This window comes from Mobula birostris, chromosome 10 (genome assembly GCF_030028105.1).
Source record: "Mobula birostris isolate sMobBir1 chromosome 10, sMobBir1.hap1, whole genome shotgun sequence".
Taxonomy (NCBI): Eukaryota; Metazoa; Chordata; class Chondrichthyes; order Myliobatiformes; family Myliobatidae; genus Mobula; species Mobula birostris.
The window spans coordinates 125,891,600-125,905,547 of NC_092379.1; the positions used below are offsets into that span (position 1 = coordinate 125,891,600).

The window sequence follows — 13,948 nt, forward strand, 5'->3', positions numbered from 1 at the left end:
TTTATGATCTTCCAACAGACCTGGGAAAGGTCAGAATCAGAATAAGAATCAGGTTTAATATCGTCAATATATGTCATGAAATTAGTTGCCCTTGTGGCAGCAGTACAATGTAATACATAACAATAGAGAGAAAAAACATGAATTGTATAGTAGTTAAATTAAATATGTAGTGGTAAAATAAAAATTAAAAATTACTGAGATAGTGTTCATGGGGTCAATATCCATTCAGAAACCGGATGGCAGAGAGGAAGAAGCTGCTCCTGAATCACTGAGAGTGGTCCTTCAGGCTCCTGTACCTCATCCCTGATGGTAGCAAAGAGGGCACATCCTGAATGGTGGGGGTCCTTATTGATTGATGCTGCCTCTTTGAGGCCTCATTCCTTGAAGATGTCCTGGATACCATGGAGGCTTGTGCCCCTAACAGTGCTGAATAAGTTCAAAATTTCCTGCAGCTTCTTTCGTCTGCTTCTTCGTTTCATCACAGCTGATCCAATTTTTCTCTCAGTGTGAATCTCCTGCCTTCTCCTTGTATCCCTTAATGCCCTGCCCAATCAAGAATCTATTGATCTCTGCCTTAAATATGCATAAACACTTGGCCTCCACAGCTGACTGTGGCAAGGAATTCCTCAGATTCACCACTCTCTGGTGAAAGAAATTTCTCCTCATCTCCATTCTAAAAGGATACCCCTCTATTCTGAGGTTGTGTTCTCTGGTCTTAGACTCTCTCACCGGAGAAAACATCCTCTCCACATCCACTCTATCAAAGCCTTTCACCATTTGATAGGTTTCAATTAAGTCACCACTTATTCTTCTGAATTCTAGTGAATACAGACCCAGAGCCATCAAACACTCTTCATGGGGAGAGGTTGAGAGGTTTGCAGGGTTATAAATGTTGTTCCCTTATTCAAGAAAGGGAGTAGAGATAGCCCAGGAAATCATAGACCAGTGAGTCTTACTTCAGTGGTTGGTAAGTTGATGGAAAAGAGCCTGAGGAGCAGGATTTTTGAACATTTGGAGAGGCATAATATGATTAGGAATAGTCAGCATGGCTTTGTGAAAGGCAGGTTGTGCCTTACGAGCCTGATTGAATTTTTTGAGGATGTGACTAATCACGTTGATGATGTAGTATATATGGATTTCAGCAAGGCATTTGATAAGGTACCCCATGCAAGGCTTATTGAGGAAGTAAGGAAGCATGGGATCCAAGGGGACCTTGCCTTATGGATCCAGAATTGGCTTGCCCATAGAAGGCAAAGAGTGGTTGTAGATGGATCATATTCTGCATCGAGGTTGGTGACCAGTGGTGTGCCTCAGGGATCTGTTCTGGGACCCCTTCTCTTTGTGATTTTTAAAAGTGCCCTGGATGAGGAAGTGGAGGGATGGGTTAGTAAATTTGCGGATGACTCAAAGGTTGGGGATGTTGTGGATAATGTGGAAGGCTGTCAGAGGTTACAGTGGAACATCGATAGGATACAAAACTGGGCTGAGAAGTGGCAGATCCAATTCAACCCAGGTAAGTGTGAGGTGGTTCATTTTGGTAGGTCAAATATGATGGCAGAATATAGTACTAATGGTAATCCACTTGGCAGTGTGGAGGATCAGAGGGATCTTGTGGTCCGAGACCAAAGGACACTCAAAGCTGCTGCGCAGGTTGACTCTGTGGTTAAGAAGGCATATGGTGCATTAGCCTTCATCAACCGTGGGATTGAGTTTAAGAGCTGAGAGGTAATGTTGCAGCTATATAGAACCCTGGTCAGGCCCCACAGAGTACTGTGCTCAGTTCTGGTCATCTCACTACAGGAAGGACGTGGAAACCACAGAAAGGGTGCAGACGAGATTTACAAGGGTGTTGCCTGGATTGGGGAGCATGCCTAATGAGAATAGGTTGAGTGAACTTGGCCTTTTCTCCTTGGAGCGTTGGAGGATGAGAGGTGACCTGATAGAGGTGTATAAGATGATGAGAGGCATTGATCGTGTGGATAGTCAGATGCTTTTCCCACGTCCGAAAAGGCTAACATGAGAGGGCATAGTTTTAAGGTGCTTGTAAGTAGGTACAAAGGAGATGTCAGAGGAAAGTTCTTTTTAAGTAGAGAGTAGTGAGTGCGTTGAATGAGCTGCTGGCAACGGTGGTGGAGGTGGATACGATAAGAGACTCCTGGACAGGTACATGGAGCTTAGAAAAATAGAGGGCTATGGGTAACTCTAGATAATTTCTAAAGTAAGTACATGTTCAGCACAGCATTGTGGGCCAAAGGGCCTGTATCGTGCTGTAGGATTTCTGTGTTTCTATATGATATGCCACTTAATCCTAGAAATATTTTTGTTAAGTTCACTTGAACCCTCTATGATTTCAGCGCATCCTTTCCAAGATAAGGGGCCCAAACCTGTTCACAATACTCCAACTGTGACCTCTCCAGTGTTTTATAAAGTTTCAATGTTACAACCTTGCTTTTATGTTGTAATCCTCTTGAAATAAATGCCAACATTGCATTTGCCTTCCTCACCACAAACTCAACCTGCAAGTTAACCTTTAGGGAATCCTACATGAGGAATCCCAAGTTCCTTTACACCTCAGATTTTTTTGCATTTTATCTCCATTTAGAAAAAAGTCAACCTTTTATTTCTCTACCAAATAGCATGACCATACACTCTTGAACACTATATTCCATCTGCCATTTCTTTGCCCATCCTCCTAGTCTGACTTGAATTGAATTGAATTGACTTTATTACTTACATCCTTAAAATATATGATGAGTAAAAATCTTTACGTTGTGCCTCCGTCTAAATGTGCAATGTGCAATTATAGCAATTTATGATAAATATTATGTATAGTAGGATAGTCAATGTAACAGAAATACAGTAACATCAGCATGAATTAATCAGTCTGACGGCCTGGTGGAGAAACTGTCCGGGAGCCTGTTGGTCCTGGCTTTTATGCTGTGGTATCGCTTCCTGGATGATAGCAGCTAGAATTGTTTGTGGCTGGGGTGACTCAGGTCTCCAATGATCCTTTGGGTCCTTTTTATACACTTGTCTATATGTTTCTGTAGCCTCTGTAATTCCTCAAAACTATATACCCCTCCACCTAAGTTCATATCATCTGCAAACTTTGCAACCAATCTATCAATTCAATCATCCAAATCATTGACATATAATGTAAAAAGAATCGGTCCCAACACAGACCCCTGTGGAACACCACTCGTCATTGGCAGCCAACCAGAAAAGGCTCCCTTTATTTCCACTCTTTCTCTCCTGCCAATCAGCCACTGCTTTATCCACACTAGAATCTTTCCTGTAATACCATGAACTCTTAGCTTGTTAAGCAGCCTCATGTGGCACCTTGACAAAGGCATTCTGAAAATCCAAGTACACAACATCAAGTGATTCCCTTTTGTCTATCCTGCTTGTTACTTCAAAACATTTCAACAGATTGATCAGGCAAGATTTTTCCTTGAGAAAACCATACTGACAATGGCCTATTTTATCATGTGCCTCCAAGTACCTTGAGACCTCATCCTTAATAATCAATTCCAACATTTTCCCCACCATTGCGGTCAGACCAACTGGCCTATACTATTGTTTCCTTTCTTCTGCCTCTCTCTTCTTGAAGAGTGGAGTGAGATTATCCAGAACTATTCCAGAATCTAGTGATTCTTGAAAGGTCATTACTAATACTTCCACAATCTCTTCAGCCACCTCTTTAAACTCTAGGTTGTACACCATCTGGTCCTGGTGACTTATCTAACTTCAGATCTTTTAGTTTCCCAAGAACCTTCTCTCTAGTTATGACAACATCACACACTTCATGCCTTAGTGTCTTCCAGCATGAAGACTGATGCAAAATGCTTATTCAGTTCATCCGTTATTTCATTGTCCCCCATTACTATCTCTCCAGCATCATTTTCCAATGGTCCAATATTCATTCTCAAAAGTATCTGAAGAAACTTTTGGTATTCTCTTTAATGTTATTGGCTAGCTTACTTTCATATTCCATCTTTACCTTCATGACTTTTTTAGTTGCCTTCTGTTGATTTTTAAAAGCTTTCCAAACATCTAACTTCCCACTGATTTTTGTGCTATTATATGTCCTCTCTTTGGCTTTTATGTTGGTTTTGACTTCTCTGTTAGCCATGGTTGTGTTATCTTGTCTTCAGTATACTTCTTCCTGTTTGGGATGTATTTATATATATATCCTGTCCTTCTGAATTCCTATCAGAAATTCCAGCAATTGCTGCTCTGCCATCATCTCTCCCAGTGTTGTTTTCCAATCAATTCTGTCTAAATCCTCTCTCATGCCTCTGTAATTCCCTATACTCCACTGTAATACTGATACTTCTGACTTTAGCTTCTTCTTCTTGAATTTCAGAGTGAATTCAATCATATTATGATCACTTTTTCCCCTGAGGGTTCTTTTACTTTAAAGTCTCTAATCAATCCTGGTGCATTGCACAACCCCCAATCCAGAATAGCTGATCCTTTCATGAGCTCAACCATAAACTGCTCTTAAAAAAAACTTGTAGGCACTCGAGAAATCCCCTCTCCTGTAATTCTGTACCAACATGATTTTCCCAATCCACTTGCATATTTAACTCCTTTTGGACTATGACTATTGTATCATTGCTCTTTTGGCATGCATTTTCTATCTCTAGTTGTAATTTGTAGGCCACATCCTTACTATTGTTTAGGAGTCTGTATACCACTCCTCTCAGTGTCTTTATACACTTGCAGTTCCTTAGCTCTATCCACAATGATTCAATACCTTCCGCCCCATGTCACCTCTTTCCAATGACTTGATTGAATTTTTTACTAACAGAGCCATGCCACCCCCCTCTGCCTTCCTGCCTATCCTTTCAATTCAATGTGTATCTTTGGACATCAAGCTCCCAGCTTTAATCTTCTTACAGCTATGATCCTGTGATGCCTACAACTTCACACCTACCAATCTGTAATTATACTACAAGTTCATCTACCTTATTCAGTATACCTCACGCATTCAAATACCCCCTTCAGTCCTTACTCAGCCTTTTCCAATTCTGTTCCACCGTGCTCAATCTTTTGATTCCTAATTTTTTATCTGAGGCCTTGCCAACATCTGCCTCCACAACCTCTCCATTAACTGTTCTGGCATTCTGGTTCCCATTCCCCTGCAATTCTAGTTTAAACCCCACCGTGCTACATTAAGAAACCTTCCCACAGGGATATTTGTCCCCCCCTCCCCAGTTCAGTTGCAAACCATCCCTTCTGTAAAGGTTCCACCTTCCCTGGAAGAGAGCCCAATGATCCAAAAATCTTATGCCCTCCCTCCTACACCAAATCCTTTGTTGGTATCCGTCTGTCTTGAAGGACAATGGGTGATGGTGATCATCATCACAAGCCTGGGCAGAAGGTATGGGATTCCTGAGATGCCCAGTCGGCATGATCCCTCTCTCTACTTCACTAATGTAGTCCAAAGGAAAGCTTATGAAGCAATATGTTTGGCACCAGCTTGGCTGTAGGAGGTGCCAGAAGGATGTTAAACGATGTCCAGCCACCTTAGGGGCTCCACTCCAGATTTGCTGTTTGGGTTTACTCCTGTAGCCTTGGTCTCTCCCAAGGCTGCCCACAAGTCAGTGGGCTATTCACTCATAGCTGGGGATCTGGTTGATGAGCACCACGGTGGGCCTGCATGCTACGTGGGCGGGGGCCAGGGGCCAGGTCTCCTCCCCGTCCTCCATGGGCTAAGTCATGTATCACCAGTGAGGAGGCACCACATGAGGCTTGCTGTTGGAGGGGCATGTATAGGCAGGGAGAGACTTGCACATTCAGCTCTCCTGTTCGCAAGACTGCTAGACAGCGGTGGAAGCTGAAAGTGAGAGCGACAAGCACTACCCCTACTCTGCCACACTAGAAGCATCACAGCAACCATTTTAACACCACCTTCTTAGCCACACTGCCACACTAGACGTATCACAGCAACCATTTTAACACCACCTCCTTAGCCACATATTAAACTGTATAACCTTCTTAGTTCTAGCTTCACTCACACGTGGCAATGGTAGCAGTCCTGAGATCACAATCCTGGAGGTCCTGTCCTGTAACTTAGCACCTAACTCCCTGAGCTCCCTATACTGGTCCCCGTCATTTGTCCAACCCATGTCATTGGTACCTTCGTGGATCCATTCACTATCTTGCTTCAGTGGAAGTGAATGGAAATGTTAATCTCACATAATATGTATGTGACTTTAGAATCAAGAGTCATATAGCAAGGGAGTAGATCCTTTGTCCCACTGAATCAATGTTGACCATCAAGCAAGCATTTGAAATAATCCTAAACCAATCCTATTTTATTCCCTTCATCTACCCCTAAATTCTGCCACCCACTTACACATTAGGGGCAATTTACAGTGGCCAGTTAGCCTGTCAACTTTCCTGCCTTTGGAATGTGGGTGGAAACCAGGGCATCTGGAAGGAATGTGCTGCCAGAGTGAAAATGGGCAATCTCCGCAAAAACGGCATTGGAGGTCAGGATCGAACCAAGACTGCTCGATTTTGCAAAACAGAACTCCCAGTGGCTGTGTGACCATCCCACCCAGTATTCATACCATCTGCATGACTGTCCTATCCAGTAATCATACCATCTGCACGATGGTCCCACCAGTATTCATACCATCTGCATACTTCTCAAGCAGTTAGTTCAAACCCCTTGTTTTCAAAGTTCAACGTTAATTTGAATTATCAGAGTACATACAGTATATGTTCGCCTTATACAACCCTGAGATTCATTTTCTTGCGGGCATACTCAGTAAATCCGAGAACCATAAAAGAACCAATGAAAGACCATACCCAACAGAGAGGACGAGCAATCAATGTGCAAATGCAAAAGAGAAAAAATAAGCAATAAATATCGAGAATGTGAGATGAAGAGTCCTTGAAAGTGAGTCTATAGGTTGTGGGAACAGTGATGGGGCAAATGAAGTTGAGTGAAGTTATTCCCACTAGTTCAAGAGCCTGATAATTGAGGCGTAATAACTTCCGGAGCCTGGGGGTGTGAGTCTTGAGGCTCCTGTACTTTCTTTTTGATTCCACAGTGAGAAGAGAACATGGCCTAGGTGGCCGGGGTCTCTTATGATGGATGCTGCTTTCGTGGGACAGCACTCTGTGTAGATGAGCTCAGTGGTGTGGAGCGCTGTACTCGTGATAGACTGCACCATATCCACTACTTGTTGTAGTATTTTCTGTTCAAAGGCATTGGTGTTTCCATACCGGGCCGTGATGCAACAGGTCAATGTATTCTCAACCACACATCTATAGAAGTTTGTTAAATATCAGGTGTCATGCTGAATCTTTGTAAACTTCTAAGGAAGTAAAGACACTGCCGTGCTTTCTTTGTAATTGCACTTGCGTGCTGGGCCCAGGACAGGTCCTCTGAAAGATAACACCAGGGAATTAAAAGCTGCTGATCCTCTCCAACTTGATCCCCCCAATGAGAACTGACACATGATGGATGGACCTCTGGTTTCCTCCTCCTGAAGTCAATAATCAGATCCTTGGTCTTGCTGACTTTGAGTGAGAGGAAGTTGAAGCACCTCTGAGTCAGAGTTTCAATCTCCGTCCTATCTGCTGATTCCTATATTGAGGTGACAGTTGACAAAAGTCTGATGATGGGTCCTCCATAGTGTTGAATCCGCTCCCTATTGTCCAATCACCAGCACTGTTCATTTTTGTTATAGAGGATACAGCTTAATTCCCTCATAAATGTGATCACTTTGTTTAATGTTATAAAAATGTTTAATTTTTTCCTCTCAGTTACACATAAGAAATAGAAGAAGGGTGAGGACATTCTGTCTCTCATTGTCTGCTACAATAATCAATAACATGCAGTCTAGTCAACCCTTCACTCCCGTCAGGGAAGAGGGTACACAGAATCCATAAGTACAAGAGACTCTGCAGGTATTGGATATCCACAAAATGCTGGAAGAATTCAGCAGGTCAGGCAGCACCTATGGAAATAAATAAGCAGCTTATGCTTGGGGCTGAAACCTTCCATTAAGATTTGAAAGGAAGGGGGAAGATGCAGAGTAACAAGATGGGGAGGCAGAGGGGGAGGGGAAAGATGATAGGCTACAAAGTGACAGATGAAGCCAGGTGGGTGAGGGGGGTGACAGATGTGAAAACACAAAGGGCTGGAGAACAAGAAATCTGATAGGGAAGTTGACAATGGGAGAAAGTGAAAGAGGACGGGCACCAACTGAGGTGATAGGCAGGTGAGGGGAAGAGATAAGAGGTCAGAGTGGACAGCTGAAGAAGAGGGAAGGAGGAGTGGAATTAAAATTACTGAAAGTTGGTTTTGATCGACCTGAGATTGTCCTCATTGTGACAGAAGAAGAGTCCATAGACCAAACTGTTGGAACAGGAATGGGGTGGGAATTAAGATGGTTGGCAACCAGGAAATTATGCCTTTTGCAGATGGAGTGGAGGTGCTTGACAAAGTGGGCCTCCAACCTCCATTGGATGTCACCAATGTCAAGGAGGCAATACCAACACCACTGAATATAGTAGACAACCCCAACAGTTTTGCAAGTGGTGTTGTCTGACCCAGAAGGAATTGGAGGAAGTGAATGGACAGGTGTAGCACTTCATTTGCTTACAGGGGTTAGTGCCAGGAAGGAGATTAGTGGGGACAATAGACAAGGGAATCATGGAGGGAGCAGTCCTTGCAGTAAGTGAAGAACGGAGGGAAAGTAAAGATAGATTTGGTTGTAGGTGCCATTGAAGATGGTAGAAATTGCAGAGAATAATGTGTACTGTGGAGGCTCATAGGGTGGTAGGTGAGGACAAGTAGAACCCTATCTCTGTTAAGGCAGTGGGAAGATGGGGTGAGCGATGATGTCTAGGAAATGGAGGAGGTGCGTGTGAGGGCAGCATCAGTGGTGGAGGAAGGAAGAACCTGTTCTTTGAAGAAGGAGGTCATCCCTGAAGCTCTGGAAAGGAAAGCCTCATCCTGGGAACAGATGCAGTAGAGATGAAGGAACTGAAAAGTAGGAATGGCGTTTCAGCAGGAGAGAGGGGAGTAAGACAAAAAGTGAAGATAGCCGTGGAAACTGGGAGGTTTATAAAAGACATCGGAAGACAGTTTGTCTCCGGAGATGGAGGCAGAGAGATTGAGAAAGGGGAGAGAGGTTTCAGAAATGGGCCAAGTGAATTTAAGGATAGGGTGCAAGTTGGACAGATTATCCTGTCAATATGAGGACGTGAATATTGACTTCTCCAACTTTCAATAATTTCTTCCCCTCTGCCTTCCTTCTTTTTCTTCAATTCCCTGCTGTGGCCTCTTGCCTCTTCTCCTCACTTGTCCATCATCTCCCCCTGGTGCTCCTTCCTCCTTCCCTTTCTCCCATGGTTCGCTCTCTTCTCCTGTCAAATTTCTTCTTCTAATTCAGCCCTTTGCCTTCTTTCTCATCCCCCAGCTTCTCAGTTCATTTTCCCTCCCCTGCCCACTTGACTTCACCTATCACCTTCTAGCTCGTCCTTCTTCCCCTCACGCCACTTAATCTGGCATCTTCTTCTTTCCTTTCCAGCCCTGATAAGGGTTTCAGCCCAAAATGCTGACTTTATTCATTTCTGCTTTTTGACCTGCTGGGCTCCTCCAACATTTTGTGTGTATTACGCAGCAACCACAATGGGACCATTAGGCTCAAAAACCATAGGTTCCCCCAACCTACCAGGCTGATCATCTACATCCATTAACCCACCCCACCGACTCCCACCACCACTATATCCACATCACTTTATGTATAAGTAGTGGTGGTGTTACTTTATGTGCATACAGTCTATATATGAAACAATTACTTGCGCATTGTGTTTGATAGATAGAAATGCTTTTCTGTTTATACTTGGTACATCTTTTTAATTGTGTTCTTCATGCTTATTGTATTTTTTATGCAGCTTCAGATGGGGAGATTCAATCACTTTGTTGTCCTTTACACCTGTGTATTGAAAAGTGACAGCAAGAAATGTTGGATATTGAATCTTGATCTTTTAACTCAGCAAAAATTTCCTGCAATAACCTCATTGGTTTTGGTTTTTTAATGTATGAAAATCTGTTTTGTTCTATCATTTATTTTGTTTTTATTTATCTAGTTCTCTTTCTCAAATATAGTCAATGGCTAAAGTAGCATGATCCATCTTTCCCACCATGGAGGACATCCTCAAAGGGCTATGCCTCTTGAATCTGGCACACATCATTAAAGACCCCTACTGGTGGGACATGCCCTCTTCACATTATTACTGGTTGGGAAGAGATACAGGAGCATGAAAACACATACTCAACCTTTCAGGAAGAGTTTCTTCACCTCCACCATCAGATTTCTAAACAGTCCATGAACCAAAGAACACTACCTCACTATTTACTCATTATAAATATTTTTTGTTTCTTATTGTAACTTATGAAAAAGGTCAGTTTTTAAAATGCATTGTACTGTTCTGCTGCCACAAACCAACAAATTTCATGACATATGTCAGTGATAATGAACCTGATCTTGATTCTGGAGACTTTTTACCCTCAGTTGAAGAAGTATAGAACATAGAAAATTACAGCACAGTTCAGGTGCTTTGGCCCATGGTGTTGCGCTGACCCTTTTTAGTTGTTCAAGTTCAAGATTGTTTAATGTCAGGATAGGATACATGGAAAGGAGAAAGAAATAATTGTTACTTTGGATCTGATGAAGCACAAAAAGAACAAAATAAGATAAGGAACACAATTTAAAAAATACACAATAAATATAAATACGGAAGATAGCTTGTATACATAGACTGATTGTATGTCCATAAAGTGACCCCAGGCACATAAGGTGACTGGCAGGAAATGATAATGGTTGGGGGTGTGGAGGGGTGAGTTAGTGAGTGGAGGTATTGATCAGCCTTACTGCTGGGGGAAAGTAAATATTCTTAATTCTGGTGTCAGCCTACTCTAATATCATTCTAACCATTGCCTCCTATATAGAGTAGCCCTCACTTTTCTATCATCCGTGTACCTATCAAAGAATTTCTTACATGCTCCTACTGCAGGGCTTCCCACCTTTTTTTATTCCATGGCGCCTTACCATTAATCTTAGGGTCTGTGGACCCTAGGTTGCTACCCCCTGCCCTAACGTATCTGCTTCTAACACCACACTGGCAGGGTGTTCCACACATAGTGTTTCCTTAATAGTTTCTGATTGGCTGAGCCCTTAACTTAAGATTCAAATGCCTGGCTCTACAACACATCCCTGGATTTCCCCTGTTAAGACCTGTGGCAGGCATGTGTGATTCAATGAGATTACCTCTTATTTTCTGAACTCTAGAGAGTATAGTTGCTGTCTGCTTAATCTCTGCTTGTACAACAAGCCCGCCACTCCAAGGATCAATATTGAGCTGTCACTGCATTCCCTTTATCACAAGTATATACTTGTGATAGGAAGACAAAACGTCATCTATGGACAATACTGGCTTCGGATGAGGTGCTTTCCAATTTCTTCTCAGTGTGTCCTCTTTAAGTGGTAAGATTATGTTACTTGGCAAACAAGAGAAGATCTGCAGATGTTGGAAATCAAAGTAATACACACAAAATGTTGGAGGAACTTAGCAGGATAGGCAGTGTCAATGGAAAAGAGTAATTGTCAACGTTTCAGGCCGAGACCCTTCCTCAGGACAGTGGAGAGTTTTACTTGTTCACTTATTTCTGTACCTCCAGTTGTTCTGTAGCCATAACCATGACATACAAAAATAACAGAACAAGGCACTGAGAACACTTGTAAATATATTAAGAGGCAGCAGTATCAGATACAAAATATTTGGATGATGTAATTTTAGCATAGGGCAGATTTAAATGGAGTTGTGTGAATATTTTGATTCTAAGTTGTCAAAGGTTAGAAAGTAAGTCTACATGAAAATTAACTGCTTAACAACTGAACACAAGAGAGTCTGCACATGTTGGAAACCCAGGGTAACATACAAAATGCTGGAGGAACTCAGCAGGTCAGAAACATCTACTTAGAGGAATAAACAGTTGACATTTCGGGCCAAGCTCCTTCATCAAGACTGGAAAGGAAGGGGGAAGAAGCTACAACACGAAGGTGGGGGGGGGGGTAGAAGGGGAAGGAGTGCAAGCTGGTAAGTGATAGATGTGACCAGGTGAGGGGAAAAATAGGTGGATGGGAGAGGGGTGAAGAGAGAAGCTAGGAGGTAATAGGTGGAAAAGATAAAGGGCTGAAGAAGATAGGAGAGGAGAGTGGACCATGGGAGAAAGGGGAGGAGGAGGGGGAGCAGACGGAGGTCATGGGCAGGTGGGGAGAAGAGAACGGATAAAAGAGGAGGGTGAAATTAGAGAAATCGATGTTTATGCTACCTAGATGGAAGTTGTTGATCCTCCAACCTGAGAGAGGCTTCATCATGGCAGTAGAGGAGTCCTTAAAAACCATTAAGCTCCTTTAATTGGGAATAAAAACAAACCACCTTTATTCGAACTGAGCCAAATAGGAGTTCATTGTCGTTTATTGCTAGACCTGTTAGTCAGTTACAAAGGGCAAGAGAGTTAAACCTCAACAGAAGCAGTGCAATAAAATTTAAAGTGAAATTTAGAATCTAGTTTATTATTGTAACAGGTGCAATGGAAAAACTTGCTTGCAGTGTCAACACAGCACAGAGCTTCATATAGGCAGAATTCACAGCAAAAATATAAAGTCCTAGTTAATACAAAGTGGTTAATGTGGTAATAGTGTTGCTGAATTGAGTGAGGTTGTGCAGGTTGGTTCAAGAATTGAATGACTAAAGCAAAGTTACTGCTCTTTAACCTGGTGATGTGTATATTTAGGATTGTGCATCTCGGGCCCGATGGTAGCTCTGAAAGGATATCATGGCTTGGATTGTGGAGATCTTGGATGATAGATATTGCATTCTTGATTCAGTGCCTCAATACCATCTAAGCAATATCTTCATTACCTCTTGAAGAGAACACTAATGGTGGGGCAGGATATGCCTGTAATGTACTGGGCAGAGCCCATTATTCTCTGCAGCTTTTTGCATTCCTGTGCATTCGATGTGTCTTACAGGCCATGATGCAATCAGTCAGGATACTTCCAACAGTACATCTTTAGTAGTTTATTACAGTGTTCAATGACAAGCTGGTCCTCCCTAACCTCCTAAGAAAGTAAAGCCACTGATGTTGATAGATTTGTTCAAGCTGAGTGGACATAGTCAGAGTGGTGATGTTAAGGCTTTACCTCTTCAAGGCTTCAACAAAGGTTGGCTTCACTCAGAGAATGCAAAGGAAAGAAAAGCTCAAGTTTTTTCCTTCTCTTCTTTATACCTGCTCAGCTAGGTAGAGATGACAATGTGCAATGCTCCTCTTCCGGAATGTGGGTAGGCAGTGAGACCTCCCATATCCCTGACCACTACAACTGCAAGAAGTGCATCCAGCTGCAGCTTCTAACAAGCCACATGCAGGATTCTCTAAAGGTTAATTTGCAGGGTGAGGTGGTGAGGAAGGCAAATACAATGTTAGCATTCATTTCAAAAGGACTATAATATAACAGCAAGGATATAATTTTGAGACTTTATAAAGCACTGGTGAGGTCTCACTCACAGTAAGTATTGTGAGCAGATTTGGGTGCCTTTGAAAGGATGTGCTGAAATTGGAGCGGATTCAAAGGAGGTTCACAAAAATGATTCCAGGATTGAATGGCTTGTCATATGAAGAGTGTCTGATGGCTCTGGGCCTGTATTCATTAGAATTGAGAAGAATGAGGGGTGACCTCATTGAAATCTATCAAATGGTGAAAGGCCTTGATAGAGTGGATGTGGAGAGGATGCTTCCTATGGTGGGAGAGTCTAAGACCAGAGGACAGAGTCTCAAAATAGAGAGAAATCCTTTTAGAATGGAGACGAGGAGGAATTTCTTTAGCCAGAGGGTGGTAAATCTGTGGAATTCGTT

The 13,948-nt window shown here is 42.6% G+C and overlaps 1 protein-coding gene across 5 annotated transcripts in view; it reads left to right on the forward strand.

The window, feature by feature from the left end:
• col4a6 (collagen, type IV, alpha 6) overlaps positions 1 to 13,948 on the forward strand; it is a 448,523-nt gene that overhangs the window by 50,514 nt on the left and 384,061 nt on the right. The window lies entirely within an intron of this gene.